Here is an 18,549-nt window from a genome sequence, read left to right on the forward strand (position 1 = left end):
TTACTGGCCTTGCCCCATACTCTGACCGCCTGCCTGATTTAATAAATTTAGCGTTGAACTCAATGATAAGCCTGGGCATGCTCAGTAAGAACCAACTGTCAGTATTCTAAAAGCCAGACTCACAGCTGCTGGGCTTGCCTAATCAGGCCCACCACCAGATCTTTATTTCACTTGAGACAGTCATGGATTCCAGCATAACCTCCAGTTGGAAACACAAAAGGCTGTCTTCACCATTATATGACACTGACCAATAAAAAGGCTTTGAAATTAATAAAAACAAATTTGACACAGATTTCTAGGATGAGTAATGAGAGAAGTATCATTTTCTAGGTTAGAGTCTGTAGAAACAGTAGTAACACAGAACAGGAGCAAAGTAAGAACACAAAAACATACAAAAATGTAATTCTCCATCTTTGGAGACGGCAGGTGTTGCCACCACTCACCATATGCTCAGAGGCACATGTTACCAAAATTCTTCCAAGCAACACAAGAAGTGGATTGGACTGTGAAAGACCAACCCAAATTGTGTTTGCAGTTTGACAAATATGTAGGGCAGTCCAATAGAGAGGAGGTCAGGTCTCCTGCTCCCCTGATGCATTCACTATAGCTGCCCAATCCCCTGTTTTTTAAGTTTGATAGAAATATCTGTCGGCTATAGCTACGTTCTTAAACCGCAAGGTTTTTTGCTTATTAGTGAATTATGTATATTGACCAGGAAATGTGCTTAATTCTCTCTTCATAGAAGGCCAGGTGAATGTACACAATGGCTAGTTATTATGCATATTAACCACTCAACATCCTCAATATATACATCTGTGGCAAGCATCTTGATTTCTGTGTTGTGTAGAAGGATCTTGTACAGCGATTTTGAACTTAGTTAAATCAGACTTACAAATAAATGTGTACAGAATTGTAGCTGCATTGTGCAAGCCTATGCATGTCTACTCAGAAATAAGTTCCACTGAACTCAAGGGGAAATACTTCCAGCTAAACGGGTATAGGACTGCAGCCTAAAGTTCCAGTGAGATAGCTCTTTTTGTCTGTAGCAAAAATGACAAGAGTCTTGAGCTTCCTTAAAGACTAACAGGTTTATTATGGCATAAGTTTGATGCAAGGTGTGTTATCCTGAGTTACATGTGGCTGCGGGTTGTAAACACTGAGATCAGAGGGAAGGTAACTGCAGAAAGTACAGAGCCAGTGAAAGTCTTCTCACACCATAAAGACCAACAAAGTTATCCTGGCATAAGCTTTTGTGGTCAGCAATCCTCTTCATCAGATGCATGAAGCTTATGCCAAAATAAATATATTGCAAAACTTTGTTTTTGCTGCAAAAGATAAACATGGCTACTCCTGGAAATGGTGATACTTGTGTAATTAACAGTGGTAATGAAGTAGTTCATGCAAGCTTAAACCATAATACATTTGTTAGTTTGCAAGTTGCAACATTTATATACATTTATATATGGGCCCATAGCCGAAGCTCTCTGGGCAGTTTACAGCAATTAAAAACATTAAGAACAAATATACAATTAAAAAAAAAAAACAATTTAAAAACACATGCTAAAATGCCTGGGAGAAGAGGAGAGTCTTGACCTGGCGCCGAAAAGATAACAGTGTTGGCGCCAGCACACCTTGTCAGAGAGATCATTCCATAATTTGGGAGCCACCACTGAGAAGTCCCTCTCCCATTTTGCCACACTCCCAGCTTCCCTCGCAGTAGGCACCCAGAGGAGGGCCTTGGATGTTGAGCATAGTATACAAGTGGGTTCATGTCAGAAGAGGCGTTCCATCAGGTATTGTGGTCCTAAGCCGTGTAAAGCTTTATAGGTTAAAACCAGCACCTTGAATCGAGCTTGGAAACATACAGGCAGCCAATGCAAGCGGGCTAGAATCGGTTTTATATGTTCAAACCGTCTGGCCCCTGTTACCAATCTAGCTGCTGCATTTTGCACAAGCTGCAGCTCCCGAACCGTCTTCAAAGGGAGCCCCACGTAGAGCGCTTTGCAGTAATCTAACTTGGAGGTTACCAGAGCATGGACAACTGAAGCCAGGTTATCCCTGTAGTTGGGCCACCAACTGAAGTTGGTAGAAGGCACTCTGTGCCACCGAGGCTACCTGAGCCTCAAGTGACGGAGATGGTTCTAGGAGAACCCCCAAGCTATGTACCTGCTCCTTCAGAGGGAGTGCAACCCCATCCAGGACAGGTTGGACATCCACCATTCGGTCAGAAGAACCACCTACTAGCAGCATCTCAGTCTTGTCTGGATTGAGCCTCAGTTTATTAGCCCTCATCCAGTCCATTGTCGCAGCCATCTCTAAAATATATTAAGGACTGCTAGTTTTAGAGGAATCCTAACCCCAGTTCGGGAGCAGCTCAGAGTGGAGGATCTACAACCTAAATTACAAGCCTGCCTCTCAAGCTAGCCAGGGTGAAAGGTGGAGGCAGGTTTTTCTATTTTTTGCTGCACTGTCTCCAGGCTTCCTCAACTAATGGGCCAAAGGACTGGGACCCTCAAGGCATTCATGGGGTTCTTCTGTTTTCGGCTTTCTGCTGCCAGTAGCTTCCTGCCTGGCTGGGCACAGTGGGGGCCTCTATAGTTGAAGAGGTCCCCTGCTGGCAGAGCTTGGAAAAGTTACTTTTTTTAAACTACAACTCCCATCAGCCCCAGCCAGCATGGCCACTGGAGTGGGCTGATGGGAGATGTAGTTCAAAAAAGTAACTTTGCCAAGCTCTGCCGGCTGGTGGAGGAGCACATCCACCATATCCTTATCCTCTTTCAACAAGGGTCAGGAGGTTAGGATTGCAGTGTTAAACTGCCTATGAATAGAACAAATCGAGTTTACCGAAAATTAGCACCAAGTAATATGTTGTCCCAACATTATGCAAGTTTGTTGCATGGAATTACTTACTGGCCTGGCCTGTAGGAGTTGTAATACATGTGGCAAACAAATGCCAACAGTGTTTCTCTGCATAAATATGTATCGCAAAATGTAAGTAAATAGGAGTCTTGGACCAGCTGCATAAACTATAAAGCAACCTATATTTTTTTTGTGGGGGGGGAGAGATCTTTATATAATCTAAGATATGGAAATTTCACTCCCTTTAGGAATACCAGTATCTATAGTGCATTGGTCATTGCAAAACACTTGCTGCTATTTGAATAAAAAAAGATACAACAGGGAATAAAACCAGTCTAATGTTAGTGTTGTTAAGCAATTTCAGTGTTAGGTTGTATTATCTCTATTGTGCACATCTGTTTTACAAAACCTTACTTTTTTGATGTGAAGCAGAACTTAAGGAGAATAGCTATGGTTTTAAGGGATTCTGAGGAACTAAGACAAATAGTGGTAACGAGAGAGGAAGTTCTAAGCTTAATGGACAATATAAAAACTGACAAATCACCGGGCCCGGATGGCATCCACCCGAGAGTTCTCAAAGAACTCAAAGGTGAAATTGCTGATCTGCTAACTAAAATATGTAACTTGTCCCTCGGGTCCTCCTCCGTGCCTGAGGACTGGAAAGTGGCAAATGTAACGCCAATCTTCAAAAAGGGATCCAGAGGGGATCCCGGAAATTACAGGCCAATTAGCTTAACTTCTGTCCCTGGAAAACTGGTAGAAAGTATTATTAAAGCTAGATTAACTAAGCACATAGAAGAACAAGCCTTGCTGAAGCAGAGCCAGCATGGCTTCTGCAAGGGAAAGTCCTGTCTCAGTAACCTATTAGAATTCTTTGAGAGTGTCAACAAGCATATAGATAGAGGTGATCCAGTGGACATAGTGTACTTAGACTTTCAAAAAGCGTTTGACAAGGTACCTCACCAAAGGCTTCTGAGGAAGCTTAGCAGTCATGGAATAAGAGGAGAGGTCCTCTTGTGGATAAGGAATTGGTTAAGAAGCAGAAAGCAGAGAGTAGGAATCAACGGACAGTTCTCCCAATGGAGGGCTGTAGAAAGTGGAGTCCCTCAAGGATCGGTATTGGGACCGGTACTTTTCAACTTGTTCATTAATGACCTAGAATTAGGAGTGAGCAGTGAAGTGGCCAAGTTTGCTGACGACACTAAATTGTTCAGGGTTGTTAAAACAAAAAGGGATTGCGAAGAGCTCCAAAAAGATCTCTCCAAACTGAGTGAATGGGCGGAAAAATGGCAAATGCAATTCAATATAAACAAGTGTAAAATTATGCATATTGGAGCAAAAAATCTTAATTTCACATATACGCTCATGGGGTCTGAACTGGCGGTGACCGACCAGGAGAGAGACCTCGGGGTTGTGGTGGACAGCACGATGAAAATGTCGACCCAGTGTGCGGCAGCTGTGAAAAAGGCAAATTCCATGCTAGCAATAATTAGGAAAGGTATTGAAAATAAAACAGCCGATATCATAATGCCGTTGTATAAATCTATGGTGCGGCTGCATTTGGAATACTGTGTACAGTTCTGGTCGCCTCATCTCAGAAAGGATATTATAGAGTTGGAAAAGGTTCAGAAGAGGGCAACCAGAATGATCAAGCGGATGGAGCGACTCCCTTACGAGGAAAGGTTGCAGCATTTGGGGCTTTTTAGTTTAGAGAAAAGGCGGCTCAGAGGAGACATGATAGAAGTGTATAAAATTATGCATGGCATTGAGAAAGTGGATAGAGAAAAGTTCTTCTCCCCCTCTCATAATACTAGAACTCGTGGACATTCAAAGAAGCTGAATGTTGGAAGATTCAGGACAGACAAAAGGAAGTACTTCTTTACTCAGCGCATAGTTAAACTATGGAATTTGCTCCCACAAGATGCAGTAATGGCCACCAGCTTGGATGGCTTTAAAAGAAGATTAGACAAATTCATGGAGGACAGGGCTATCAATGGCTACTAGCCATGATGGCTGTGCTCTGCCACCCTAGTCAGAGGCAGCATGCTTCTGAAAACCAGTTGCCGGAAGCCTCAGGAGGGGAGAGCGTTCTTGCACTCGGGTCCTGCTTGCGGGCTTCCCCCAGGCACCTGGTAGGCCACTGTGAGAACAGGATGCTGGACTAGATGGGCCACTGGCCTGATCCAGCAGGCTCTTCTTATGTTCTTATGTTCTTATGTTAATACAGCCTTTTTGCCTAACCTAACTTAGAGATCAGTAGCCTCGTGAATATATTTAATCTGAGATGATGTGCTTGCAGCTTAACAGTTTTATTTCAGAGTAAGTGCAGGATATTCAAAATGGACCACGCAGTAAAACCCTCATTTATGAAACAGCAGAAGATATTGCCACCCTGTCCTCTAGTGGGAAAGTGTGTACATTGCAGAAGGTGAAGCATATCTTTCTATGCAAGATAAGGATTGGAACAATAGTACTTGAGCAAGTGTGTCAGAGAGGTGGAAATGCTGTGCGAGACCAAAATTGATCCAAATGTATGATGACTTCTGGCGAGCTTGAAAAATCAAGGAGACATTACCATAGTGACTTATATGATTTAATTATAAGACTGAATTCTACAGCACACAGCAGATTCCTGTAGTCTTATGGAGTTGCATCTATCTATTTGGGTAAAAAGTAGGTACCTTCAAAGATTTTGGAATCCGATTGCTCCTCTCTACTTAGCATAAGTGGCTACACATTTACAAAGTTGCTGTTATGCTAAACAACAGGAGATGGGAATTTCAAATAAATGCACTACACTTAACTGCTTGGCCATGTAAATTTTAAGTCTGCAGAATAGTAAATCAGTGCATCATAAACTGGAATGCTCCACTTGGGAGATATGGGATACGTGAAGGTGGGGGTGGACAAAATGAATGCCAGCTTGACAGTACATTCTTACTGATCCACACTGGTGATTCCCCCCCCCCCAATTAAATGTCTACATTTTTTGAAAAGTTGGAAGAGCTGCTTTGTTATAAAGTGAGTTCCTTGAGTATGGTTTTGGGTAGGGCCCAAGATGTCCTATTCTTTGTGGAACTGCAGTGTTGGATTAGTACCTGCAATCCGCAGAGCCTCGCTTGGAAGTGCTTGAAATACGTATGATGAAGATTGTCTGGTCCAGGTTGTGTGTGCGTGGCATGTGAGGAAAAGCACTTATGGCTACGTAGTACTTCAGTATCAACATGCTTGCCAATAAAGCTCTTTTCAACTGCTATAAGTTATGGCCCTTCAATTTGTTGAGGAGCAAGTGTGGATTGCGTGGCTATTGGTGGGTGTAATTTATAGCAGAACAGCTACTAAATCACGCAGGTGGCATTTTCCATTCCAATAAAGTTGTCTAATTGAAAGACGTTCTTAAAGAAAATCTGACAGGTGGAACCCAATCTTAATAATGAATTTTGAATCATTGTGCCTGCAGTTCCTAAATCCAGATATTGTAGCTGTTAATCCTTGCAAGAGAGCACGCATTCCCCAAAAGCAGAATTCTCAAGTGCTCTCTAGGTTTAAGCAGAAATTGTTCCCAATCTATAGACTGTCAAATGAATTTGATGCTTTATGGTACTGAAATAAAATACATCACTTTAAAATGCTTGTTCCAAATTCTGGTTTGTATTAAACAAACAGAAAACTGGCAATATGGTTGGTTTTCCCCTTGACACTGATCTAGACAGTCTAATTTTTGCCATTAATAGAGCAGAAGTGCCAGTTCTTTTCTCAAATTTGGTTGGATTTATATCACATTACCAAATATTGTATCTGATATTAAATGGGGCTACAGTGATTAACTGATATTTTTAATTGACTAAATCAATTCAGCAGCAGATTTTGTTTTAATTATTAGTTTATTACAGATGATGAGCCCCAACTTAAAAAAGGTGCTTCTCCTGCACAAGGAGCGAACGACTCTTCTAAGATATTTACTACAATGTGTGTAATATCTAAAAACATGCTTCTTGCTTCAGAAATATTGTCCTTTGCCCTCATGTAAATGTATTTCATAGACTAATGTTGCAATCCTAACCCTTTCCATTCTGTAGGATTTACTTCTGCATAGACATGGTTAGGATTGTGCAAAAACTCATATGACCAAATATATTGGTTGTGATCACCTGACTACCTGGACCCGAATCAGATCTTCAAAGCAAGAGCTTTCAGCAGAAAAGCTTACAAGATGTTAGAGAGCTGGGTCAGTATGCAAGGGCTATTGCCTGTTTAATCAAACTTAAAGTTAAGAATATCTGATGGCTTCCAATAGGATTATTGACTGTGTGGTGAAATCTTTGAGAAATTGGAACTTCCTGGAAAACCACTGAACTAGGAAGTTCCTACTGATGAGAATTAATTAGAACTGTGTGGAATGCTGCTTCAAATCTGTCTGTGTTTTAATTTGAAGATGATTTGATCAATATGCAATGTGTGTGTTCCTTGTTCAAGTGTTTACAAATCAGTAGGATGGGGGAGAAATTCTATTCAGTTCGCATTTAAAGTCAAATTTATCAAATTTGTACTTTCTGCAACAATATGTGAAGTGAAACACAGGCATCTTATGAAATTCATACTTACCCGAATTTTGAGGTGCAGTAAAAAAATTCATAAATTGCTGCAGAAATGTGAAAAACTGAATTTAATATTAACATTAGAAAAATGAAAAACTGAGTAAACCGAAATTGACAGAACATTCCATCCCTACGTATCAGTCAAAAATATTTTCTAATAATTGTTCTCTGAGTTGATCATTTGTCTTCTGTGAGCTCACTTACATCATTTTAATATAAATACTATATGAAAGCTGACTTGAGAATTCTAAACCAGGATACAAACTGGTGTCAGAAACCTGGAAAACTATTCATTTTCCCACTATTAAATGGTTTTATTAGATCTCTCCAAGCATTATTATTCACAATACCTGGGCCTTGCCTTTTTTGCTTGTCTCTTTAGCTTTCAGTGATGGATAGGAGAAACTGCACATTTGGAGTCCGCATCTCAGTATCAAGTCCAAATTCTTAAGATTGGGTATGTTCTTTCCCAACAGAGAGATGCAGAAATTGAGGATGCTGTAATAGCTGAATTACTGCCTAAATGACAGCTACACAAGAAAAGGCTGAGCCTTTTTCAAGTTTAAGAATGTGGGATATTCTTTAGCTTGGGATTTATTTATTTTTTAAGTGGAAAACCTTGTAAAGGGAAAAATATGCCAGAGAAATTAGGGGCCTATGATCACGCTTAGTGGACAGAAGGGGAAGAACAGAGGGTAGGTCACACACAATTATGCCTGTGAGTGCCCTATAGAACCTGCCATCTTTTTAACATCATCAGGTAAAACCGTTCTTGGCACAGAGGTGGAATGATAGGGAAAACTTTACCAGTTTAATATTGTTCATGCAAATAGTTCCTTTAGGAACTTTGGTGGGGTAGGGGGGAAATCAGGACACAAATGATACAAACAAGCTGCTAGAACAGGTGGGGCGGTGGAGTCCACTCGAGGTTTTAGTCCATCACTGGCTCTCCTCCACACCCTCCTTTGGTGCTTTTCCTTGGGCGGAATTTGTCCTTGAGCTGTGATGCCTGGATGGGGGGGGGGTGCATGAATGTGCACGCACACCTCTGACTTTGCATGGCTGGAGGGTGGAATGTAGTCTATTGTACAAAGGTGTAAGTCACATCCGTTGCTCTACCCACATTTGCCTCTTGCCCTGCCCACCATGGGTAAGGAGCCTCTGGAAGGTTCCTCATGAGGAGAAATGACCCACGGGCTGAAAAACAGTCCCCCAGCCCTAGAACCTCCAGTTGATGAATACAAAACATTTAATTATGATTCGTATACATTTCTAGACTGTAGGTCAGTGAATTCTAAGGTTAATAATGTTTTACAGCAAAATGCTAACATGTCTTCTCGGAAGCATGTTTCCTATTGAATTCAATGGGGCTTCATTCCAGGCAAGCAGGGTTACCTGCAGTCTTAGTTCACTGATCTTCCAATTTCCTCCTGTCAGTTATTTCATATTCCATTATGACTTTGAGAAACAGCTTTGGAATACTGCACATTAGAATACATGATGAAAACTCAAGTCAATAGTCTAGACTTTACATTTGCCACACTTGGCTGCATTAGATTACAAAGGATCAGAGAAGCCCAACAGTGAAATATATTGCCAATGAAAAAAGTATAATCAGCACTGAATATACTGCACCTACAGTATTTGCACATCCATAGAGTCCTACCCATACAGTTTGCTGAGGCTGCAATTCTCTACATATTTATCTTGCATTAAGCCTTATTAAACTCAGTTGGCCTTACTTCTGAGTAGACCTGTACAGAATTGCACTGTAAAGGCTCTGCCAGTATTATAGTGCTTATAGTAACAAGGATTCAGTAACAAACAACAGGTTCCATATGTTAGCCATTTAAAAAGTGCTGTTTTTAATTTGAAATATTAAGTACCGGAGGTGGATGATGAGTTTAATATCATAATTGCCAGCAACTTGCTTTTCTATAGGGTTACTTTGTAAATGGGTTGGGAAGGTGACTGGACAAGGGCCCAGACTCTTTAACCCTCAGAGTTGCTTTTTACCAAATCCCATTGGCACACCATCACTCCTTTCCATCCCTTGTCTATTTCCTCTGTGTAAGTAACTGGGAATGGGGCAGATGAGGGGATAGAGGGTCGCATCTAACTCACTAGGCTCCAGTTGCTAATTGAATGAGACAACTCTAAAAAAGAAATTAAAATGAGACACTCATATTGGAGGAAGAAAGGAAAGGGATATACTAATCTCAAAGGGGAAATGGCAATAATAAAAAAGCCCTTATATAGCAGGGTTCCAAAGCACTTCACATACATTCTCATATACTTGACATACATTTGTGCTGTTTTGAGCTTCAAATCAAGTCACAGTTTGGGACCTAAAGCCAAAAGATCATCAGTCTTCAGATGTGCCTATATAGATGTGCCTATATAGATTTTCATTTATGTCCCAACCAGAAAAGGTGTGGTGGATGGCTTCCGAGGACAGGGCCTTTTCAGTAGTGGCACCTCAAATAAGGAAAGCTCTTCCCAGAGAAGCTCACCTGGCACCTACCTTGAAGTCCTTTTGGCACCAGATGTCTTTTTATTTTCCCAGGTCAGTGCATGGGAGGGCATCCCAGAGGCGATAGGAAGCATTGGATCTTCCTCTTCAATGTTAGATGACACTTCCCCGCTGCTGGAGAAATTTCTGCAGCCATTGCCCTACCCATGTCAGAGCTCTAACATTGTTACTAGGCCAGCTTTATTTCCTTCCTATTGTTCCCAATGGGAGTGCTAGTCTGCCCTTACTTCTGCCTTGCCTGCGAGAGCCCAGCATGGCTTTGAATAAGGTGGATCAACTGCTCCCTCCCCAGCCTTTAGGATAGCATCCTATACATTCTTTTTATCTTCATCAACTGATTTTATGCTGCTTTTGTTTAACTAGTTTGTTTTTAGTTTATTTTTATGCAAGCTGCCGTTGGAATTTTGTTGAAGTGCAAGCTATAAATGGCAAATTGTGTCTTTGTGTACAATCTTTTCATATTTCAGATGAGTGTCTTATGTAAATAAAGCCTAATCCTATGCATATTTACTTCACAGAAATTACCACTGAACTCAGTTTCACTTACTCCAACGAAAGCATGCATGGAATTCCGACCCTAATGAGTTCATGGCTGGGGTGAGAGTTTGAACTGGCACATTCCCAGCTCACACTCTTACAACAGAACCTGATACATGTTTACTTTGAAGTAAGTCTTCCCATGTCAGAGTTTACCCCAGGAAAATGTCTGTTGCAGGGGTGGAGAACCTTTGACTCTCCAGATGTTGCTGAACTATAATGCCCATCAGCCCCAGCAAGCATGGCCAATAACCAGCGATGATGAGAGTTGTAGTTCAAAGGTCCCACACACACCACTATTGTCCATGCACTGGTAACCTCCAGGCTGGATTACTATAAAACTGCTGAGGATCTTGGCAGACCAATTAATGCATTTTCAGCCTGTTTTAGCAAATGTAATGCACTGTGCTAGATGCTGTATGATTTTTAATTGTATTTGTACACACACACACACGTGAATTAAGGCCATAGTTTGGGAACCCCTGGGATAACTATTTTTCAATTGCTTCTGTTTTGTTTCATTTGTCTCTTGACTTATGAGATACGATAACACATTACAAAAGTCTTCATTCACCAGACCAGCTCTTTCACATAAAATGGATACGGTGCTCCAGCACATGGCTACATCCTGTCATTCAATCTAGCTGATGTCCAGGAGACTCCTTTTGGTATGCCCTAACTATCCTAATCTTAGTGTTGATCTCTTTTCTATCTGCCATTTTAAAAAAAGAAAAAGCTTTAATCAGAAAGCACAGCATGATCTCAGGAAAATAACCGTAAAGCTAAACCATGCTTGTTCTCTTGCTCTGTTTACTTTTGCATTTAAGTGCTGATGAGAAACACTCTTTTGTAAGAGGAGGCAGGGTTGTTAGTAGATAGCAAATCTTTCTAATATAATTAAAGCAAGGGGAAATACAGTCATTTGACTCGAAGGTTAATGCGATCATGCAGAGAGTTTTCTATGCTCAGGCTGATGTATGTCACAGTCAGGGTTAAGCAGCTGCCTCAGGCAGTGGCATCAGTCCCCTCAATGTTCCCTGAATCCTCTTAAGTCAGTCTGCACCTCCTAAGATAGCCCACTGCCCTTTAGGTACACTGGGGAATGCTGTCCCACTGCCAATGCTGAAGTAAGATTCAGCTGCCGCTCCAGTCATATTCTGCACATGGCTTTTTGTGTGGCGGTGGAGGGGGGCACCATCTTGTTCTTTGCCTCAGGCAGCAAAATGTCACAGTGACCGGCCCTGGTCACAGTGTTATACAGCTTTCTGTGTACAAAATACTGATATAGGATTGGGGGTAGAGTGGGAGTTTGGTTGGGATGTCATCTTTGGGTTTCTTTCCTCCCTGCCTGTGGTTGCCTATCTGTAAGGTGGGGTGCTGTAGAAAGAGAGGCTGCTAAAGTGGTCAAACCAGTCACTTTGTTAAGCTGAATGGCTCTGGCCACATCTGTTAAGTATCTCTTTCCAAGACGCACGGATGACCAGTTGCCACAGAAACTAATAGCTGGAGATGCTTCTAGAAGGGGTTTAGAGAGGGTAGGCCTCCCTTTAGCCTGACTCCCCCTGGCTGGAGGGGATGTCATCTGTGAGCGTCAGAGAACAATATAGACCTGGACCAGTCTCTGTGGAGTGGGACTTGGAAGACAGGAAGGTTTGACTTGCTCTCTCCACTGAGTCCAAAGCTATGGCTTTGGGGGCTCCCCTAGAACTCTAATAGGGGGACAAGATCTGTTGAAGTGTTAATGCTGTAACATGCTGCAACTTTTTGTTGGACTTCTCACCTGAGATATTCTCTTGTAAACAACTGGCTGGGATCTCATCAGTACTGCCTAGCTTGCCCCATCAGCGAACATTCAGGGCACATCGCAAACAACTTGGGACTTGGGCCACCCCCTACAAGTTTTCCTGCCTGGAGAGAGACTGCTGGTTAGTGACTGTAGACAACAGTACTGAGCTAGATGGTTCAGTGGTTTTACTCAGTATAAGGTAGCATCCTCTGATCCTATTTAGATCCTGAATCTACTGTCTACATGTACGGTGCCTAATACATTATTTTTAGAATATAAATAAAAAACCTTTACCACAATAACTGATTAGCCTGCCTTTGAAGAACAGCTTTTGCTAATGGAGCAAAAGCAGCCAAATGCAGCTCTGGGCCAGGCGAGACGCAGTGGCATCTTGTAGAGGACACTGTGAGGCGTCCTTCCCTGGCTCTCCCTGTCAGGTTCCTACCTGCTCGTGGTTACTGCCTGTCTCTAGGCACCACCAGGGACTCCACCAGTCCGGACCGCTCTCTCTTATGATTTCTCTCCCCGCTCTAGCTCAGATCTCAACAGATCCCCCTGCTAAGCAACCACCAGTAACGTCCCAATACTAGTATTCCCAGAGACTCTGAATACTGGTATTGTTACTCTCTTCACCGCTGCCACCATTTGTTACAGTTCCCCTTCAGCCTTGGTCATTACCTTACCCTCCCTTCTGGTCTGTGAAACCCCAGCCAAGGATCAGGCCTTTGGTAAACCAAATTAAGTATTTATTACAGATAACAAAGCTAACAAGATTAACAAGATTTCTTCTTAAGGCACATAAGCATATGGTTTTACTCAATACTAATCCGAACTCCACCTCCCTCCTGGCAAACAACTCTCTAAACCCCACCAAGCAATCCACTCTTTCTCTTCTCCCCCCAGATTCCACAATTCACCACCTCACATTCACCCAGATTTACCTGTCATCCTTTCATTTATACTGTCAGCCATTTTAAACATTCAGCCAATCATCAAGCATTCTATTGCCCATTCACTCCCCCTCCTCTTTCACTACTTACCATGTATACTCTAAACAACCAGCACTTACCATACATACACTAATATATAGGAACATCACATTTCCCCCCCCTTAAACAACGGCAGAGTATTATTCCTGTTCCAGGATTTATACGTCGCGTTACAAATAAAAGTCTCTATGGGGAAAATGTCTTTCTTTGTTCCTCTGTCTGGTCACGTCACTGCAGTCCCAGCCACTTGCCTGGAAAGTCCATCGGCCAGTACATTGTCCTTGCCTTTGATGAACTGGAAGTCCACTTGATAGTCCTGTAGGGCCCAGGACCACCTCTGCAGCATAGTGTTATGGTTTTTCATAGTCTGCAACCATAACAAGGCCCGATGATCCGTAGTCACTGTGAATCTTCGTCCCCACATGTATGGGCGCAACTTGTTCAGTCCCCACACGACCGCTAGGCACTCCTTCTGGACCGACGAATAGTTTTTCTCCCTCGGCGTCAGCTTGCGACTCAGGTACGCCACTGGATGTCTAGTGCCTTCTCTCTCCTGCAGCAAGACGACTCCCAGCGCGAGGTTCGACGCATCTGTAGCCACGATGAATGGTTTCTCATAGTCTGGTGCTATTAATATGGGTCCTTGGCACAAGGCTTGCTTCAGTAGATCAAAAGCCTTCTGACATTCATCCGTCCATACCACACGCTCAGAACACTTCTTCTTGGTCAATTCATGCAAGGGGGTTGCTATTTCCCCAAAATTTCTCACAAACTTCCTATAAAAACCAGCCACACCCAGAAATGCCCTTACTTGTTTTTTGGTTAAGGGGATCGGCCACGCTTGTATTGCCTCCACCTTGCTCCATAAGGGGGTGATTTTCCCACTCCCCACCTTATGTCCTAAATAGATTACTTCCTTTAGTCCAAACTGGCATTTCTTAGCTTTTATTGTGAGGCCTGCTTTTCTTAAGGCCTCCAATACTGTTTTCAGGTGTTGGACATGCTCAGGCACCGACTTGCTAAAAATGGCCACGTCATCGATATAGGCCACTGCAAAATCTGACATGCCTCGCAACACAGTATTGAAATGAACTTGGTGAGTTCCTTAGTCCCATGGGTAAGGTCACAAACTCATATAACCCATCTGGTGTACTGAAGGCAGTTTTGGCTCTGGATTGTTCGTCTAGTTCCATTTGCCAAAATCCTTTACAGAGATCTAGTGTAGAGATAATGGTTGCTGCCCCCAATAACTCTAACATTGCGTCTACCCTAGGCATAGGATACGCATCTGGGACAGTAATTTTATTGATTAGCCGATAATCAATGCAAAACCTTGTCGTTCCATCTTTTTTCGGAACCAGGACAATACTTGAGGCCCAGGGACTGATGGATTCCCTGATCGCTCCTAATTCCAGCATATCTTCCACCTCCTTTTTGATCCCATTCAAAACTTTCCCATTCACACGGTTCGGAACAGATCTGATTGGGGCATGATCTCCAGTATCAATGGAATGTATAACTATACTGGTTCGGCCAGGTTTGTTGCTAAAGAGATTCCTATAGGTTTTCAAAACTCTCAGAATCTCTTCTTTTACTTCCTCCTTCACCTCCTCTGACCATTCCACTTGATCTACCCCTCCTTTGTCTTTGCTTTCCTGTACCAAATCTGGAAGTTCAGGCCCACTTCCCTCACGGAATAAGGTAACTTGCAACACCTGTGCATCCCTGGTATGGTAAGGCTTCAACATATTTACATGAACCACTTTGCTTTTGTTTAATTGGTCTGTGGTGATTACATATGTCACTGTGTCAAGCCTTTCTCTGATGGTATATGGTCCTTCCCAGTTAGCCTGTAATTTGTCATGTTTCCTGGGTATGAACGCCATAACCATATCTCCCACATCATACACACGTTCTCTGGCTGTTCTGTCATACCAGTAACTTTGCTTCTCCTGTGCATGACTCAAATTCTCTTTCACTACTTCCATCATTTGTTTCACTGGTTCACATTCATCCTTTCTCTCAGCAGGCATCCACAGTCTATATAAAATCCCATTCTCACACACAACTTGATTCCTCAGTTTGTCAGTGAAAGGAATCTGTTGGGCCAGAGCCTGTTCCTTTATTTGATTCAAACTGGTATCGTTATGCAGCTCTTCCCTGAATTGATCTGCTTCTTCCCCAGAGACCACTTGATACAGTTTGTCTTCTTCAGCAGGCCTGCTAGTGGTTGCTATGGTGACCTGAGGCTGGTTAACAGATTCCACCCTGTTTATTTCAGCCCCCCTTAATATGGCTTCTTTTTCTCTGCCAATTTGCTGTCTGGTCACTACATATATTTTCCCCTGTGCCCCCATAACATCTCTTCCCAGTATTACTGGTTCTTGTTGCTGGGCATTAATACCAACTTTATATTGGCCCTTTCGGCCTCTCCATTCCATTTTCACTAGGGCCACAGGCAAACTCTCTGGTTGACCCCTCACTCCTTGGATATTCACCATTTCCTGAGGTAATATTTCTTCAGATTTTATTAAATCTGGCCTCAGTAACGTCTGAGCGGCACCAGTGTCAAGCAATGCCCAATAATTTGCCCCTTGTACTCTCACTTCCTCTCTCAGACTTGAATCAAGGTCTGTTACTTCTGTCCAGTTTATCTGGCAAAACTGAACCTTTTTCGCTGTTTCTAAAGCCTTGGGCTCTGTTTTCACTGCCCTTGTCTGAGCAGGATTACTACTGGGGTTGGCAACCTCACATTGAAAACATAGGTGCCCTGGTCTACCACATTTGTAGCATAATTTCTCCTCACTTTTAGGGTACACAGATCCACTCTGGGGTGTCCTGTGCCCTTCAGATTTTAATGGAGGACTCACTCGCTGTGGTACCACATCCCTTCTGCCAGCACTATATGGTCTGGGTTTAAACTCTCTTGATGTTTTCCCCACCCAGCCAGTTCTATTGGAGGCGAAGTGATCCGGCATCTCTGCGGCCTCCTGCACAGATGTAGGGGAACGGTCTTTGACCAGGAGCCTTATTTCTGGTGGTAACTGATGGTATAATTGATCCAGTATCATGAGGCTTTTCACCTCTTCCACTGACTGAGCTTTGGCACTACTCATCCACTTTCCAAATATATCCATCAACTTTGCTCCCAGTTCCACAAAAGACCTCCCTGTCTCTATCTGGCAGTTTCTGAAAAGCTTTCTAAAATAATCAGGCCCCAGCCTGAATCTTTTAAACACTGCTTCTTTGAATTCAGCATAGGTGACGGGCCTGTCTGAGGGGAAATGTTGGTATACCTCAGCCAATTCCCCTTTAATCAGGTTTGATAAATACTGCATGTATTTATCTTCAGGTAGCCCCCACAACTGAGCTGCTTTTTCAAAGGTGCTGAGGTAAATTTGAGGATCTTGACCAGGCTCATAGACAGCAAAGTCCTTTGGAGTAATTTTTATTTTTGCTCCATGTCTCTCTTTCCTTGTCTCCTCAGAGTGAAATTTCTCTCTATCAAATTTTAACTTTTCTACTTGTAATTCAGCATCCAATGCTCGTTGCTTCTCCCTCTCCTCAAACCCCAATCTCATTCTCTCAATTTCCAACTCCCTGTTTTTCCTTCTCTGCACCTTCCATCCTCAATCTCTCAGCTTCCAACTCCCGCTGTTTATCTTTTTCCTCAGCCTCCATCCTCAATCTCTCTCTCAAGTACTCTATATAAGCGGGATTGCTTAAATATCCTTCTAGGGTCTCTTCTCTGACAGGTTGTTTTTGCTGGGCAGTTGCAAATCCTGTAAGTGCTACCCTCAATTCATCTACCCCTTTACCCTCATGAGGTAAATTGAATGTTATGCACTTCTCCACCAGCTCCTCTCTTTTCATTTTTATGTATTCAGCCATGGTGTTTGAGTTCACTCACTCTTTGCCACACACTCTTTGCCAGTCACTCTCACAAGAAATCTTGTTTTGTTATTTCTGTTTGCCACACAACTATTAGGGATTGTCTAGTATTCGTATCTCACTGCTACAGCCAACACCTGTGACGTAGTCTCCTTTGTCACCACGTGTCTTTGGGACTCTCTTTGGTTCGTATCTGGATTCTCTGTTGTTCGTATCCCACCGCTACTGACACCACAACCCTCCATGCCATAACAACCTGTTTGAGTTCACTCACTCTTTGCCACACACTCTTTGCCAGTCACTCTCACAAGAAATCTTGTTTTGTTATTTCTGTTTGCCACACAACTATTAGTGATTCTCTAGTATTCGTATCTCACTGCTACAGCCAACACCTGTGACGTAGTCTCCTTTGTCACCACGTGTCTTTGGGACTCTCTTTGGTTCGTATCTGGATTCTCTGTTGTTCGTATCCCACCGCTACTGACACCACAACCCTCCATGCCATAACAACCTGTTTGAGTTCACTCACTCTTTGCCACACACTCTTTGCCAGTCACTCTCACAAGAAATCTTGTTTTGTTATTTCTGTTTGCCACACCACTGTTCTGGATTCTCTAGTATTCGTATCTGGATTCTCTGTTGTTCGTATCCCACCACTACTGCCACCACATGTGATGCATCCTTCCCTGGCTCTCCCTGTCAGGTTCCTACCTGCGCGTGGCTACTGCCTGTCACTAGGCACCACCAGGGACTCCACCAGTCCGGACCGCTCTCTCTTATGATTACTGTCAGCCATTTTAAACATTCAGCCAATCATCAAGCATTCTATTGCCCATTCACTCCCCCTCCTCTTTCACTACTTACCATGCATACTCTAAACAACCAGCACTTACCATATATACACTAATATATAGGAACATCACAGACACGCTCCTCTTTCCTGGGGTATATGATTTGTCCTGGCCCTGAGCAGATTTTGGGGTGGGCACCCCCAGTTACTTATTTTTTTATGATTTCATGACATTATGTATTTATATCAAAATCCTGATGATTTTGATTGCATAAATGTATTGTTATTCTTGATGGGGAGAGTCCCCCGATCCCAGTGATATATCATACAGGGTACCCGAACATATATTTTGGGTTCAGAGACATGTTAATTTGTCTTGAAGTTGGTGTAGCTGTCAACTTTTCTTCTTTAGTGTTTTGAACTTTCAAATAAATAAGTAACCGGGAACAGAAAAACAACAGGGAATCTTGTAGCCCCTTATCTAGTCGCATCTTTATTTGGGGAGTTTATCCGATTCAGAACTGAATGACCCTCGGAATGCAAGCCGATGGCGGGATGGGCGACCC

At 42.8% G+C, this 18,549-nt stretch overlaps 1 long non-coding RNA gene across 1 annotated transcript in view; it reads right to left on the reverse strand.

Moving 5' to 3' along the window:
• Window positions 1-17,981, reverse strand: part of LOC133382792 (uncharacterized) — a 32,953-nt gene extending 14,972 nt beyond the window's left edge. Inside the window, exon 1 of the long non-coding RNA XR_009762083.1 lies at window positions 17,905-17,981. This is a non-coding gene — a long non-coding RNA (uncharacterized LOC133382792). The remainder of the gene's footprint in view (window positions 1-17,904) is intronic.
• Window positions 17,982-18,549: the final 568 nt, after the last annotated feature.

Source organism: Rhineura floridana, chromosome 4 (assembly GCF_030035675.1).
Source record: "Rhineura floridana isolate rRhiFlo1 chromosome 4, rRhiFlo1.hap2, whole genome shotgun sequence".
In the NCBI taxonomy this organism is placed as follows: Eukaryota; Metazoa; Chordata; class Lepidosauria; order Squamata; family Rhineuridae; genus Rhineura; species Rhineura floridana.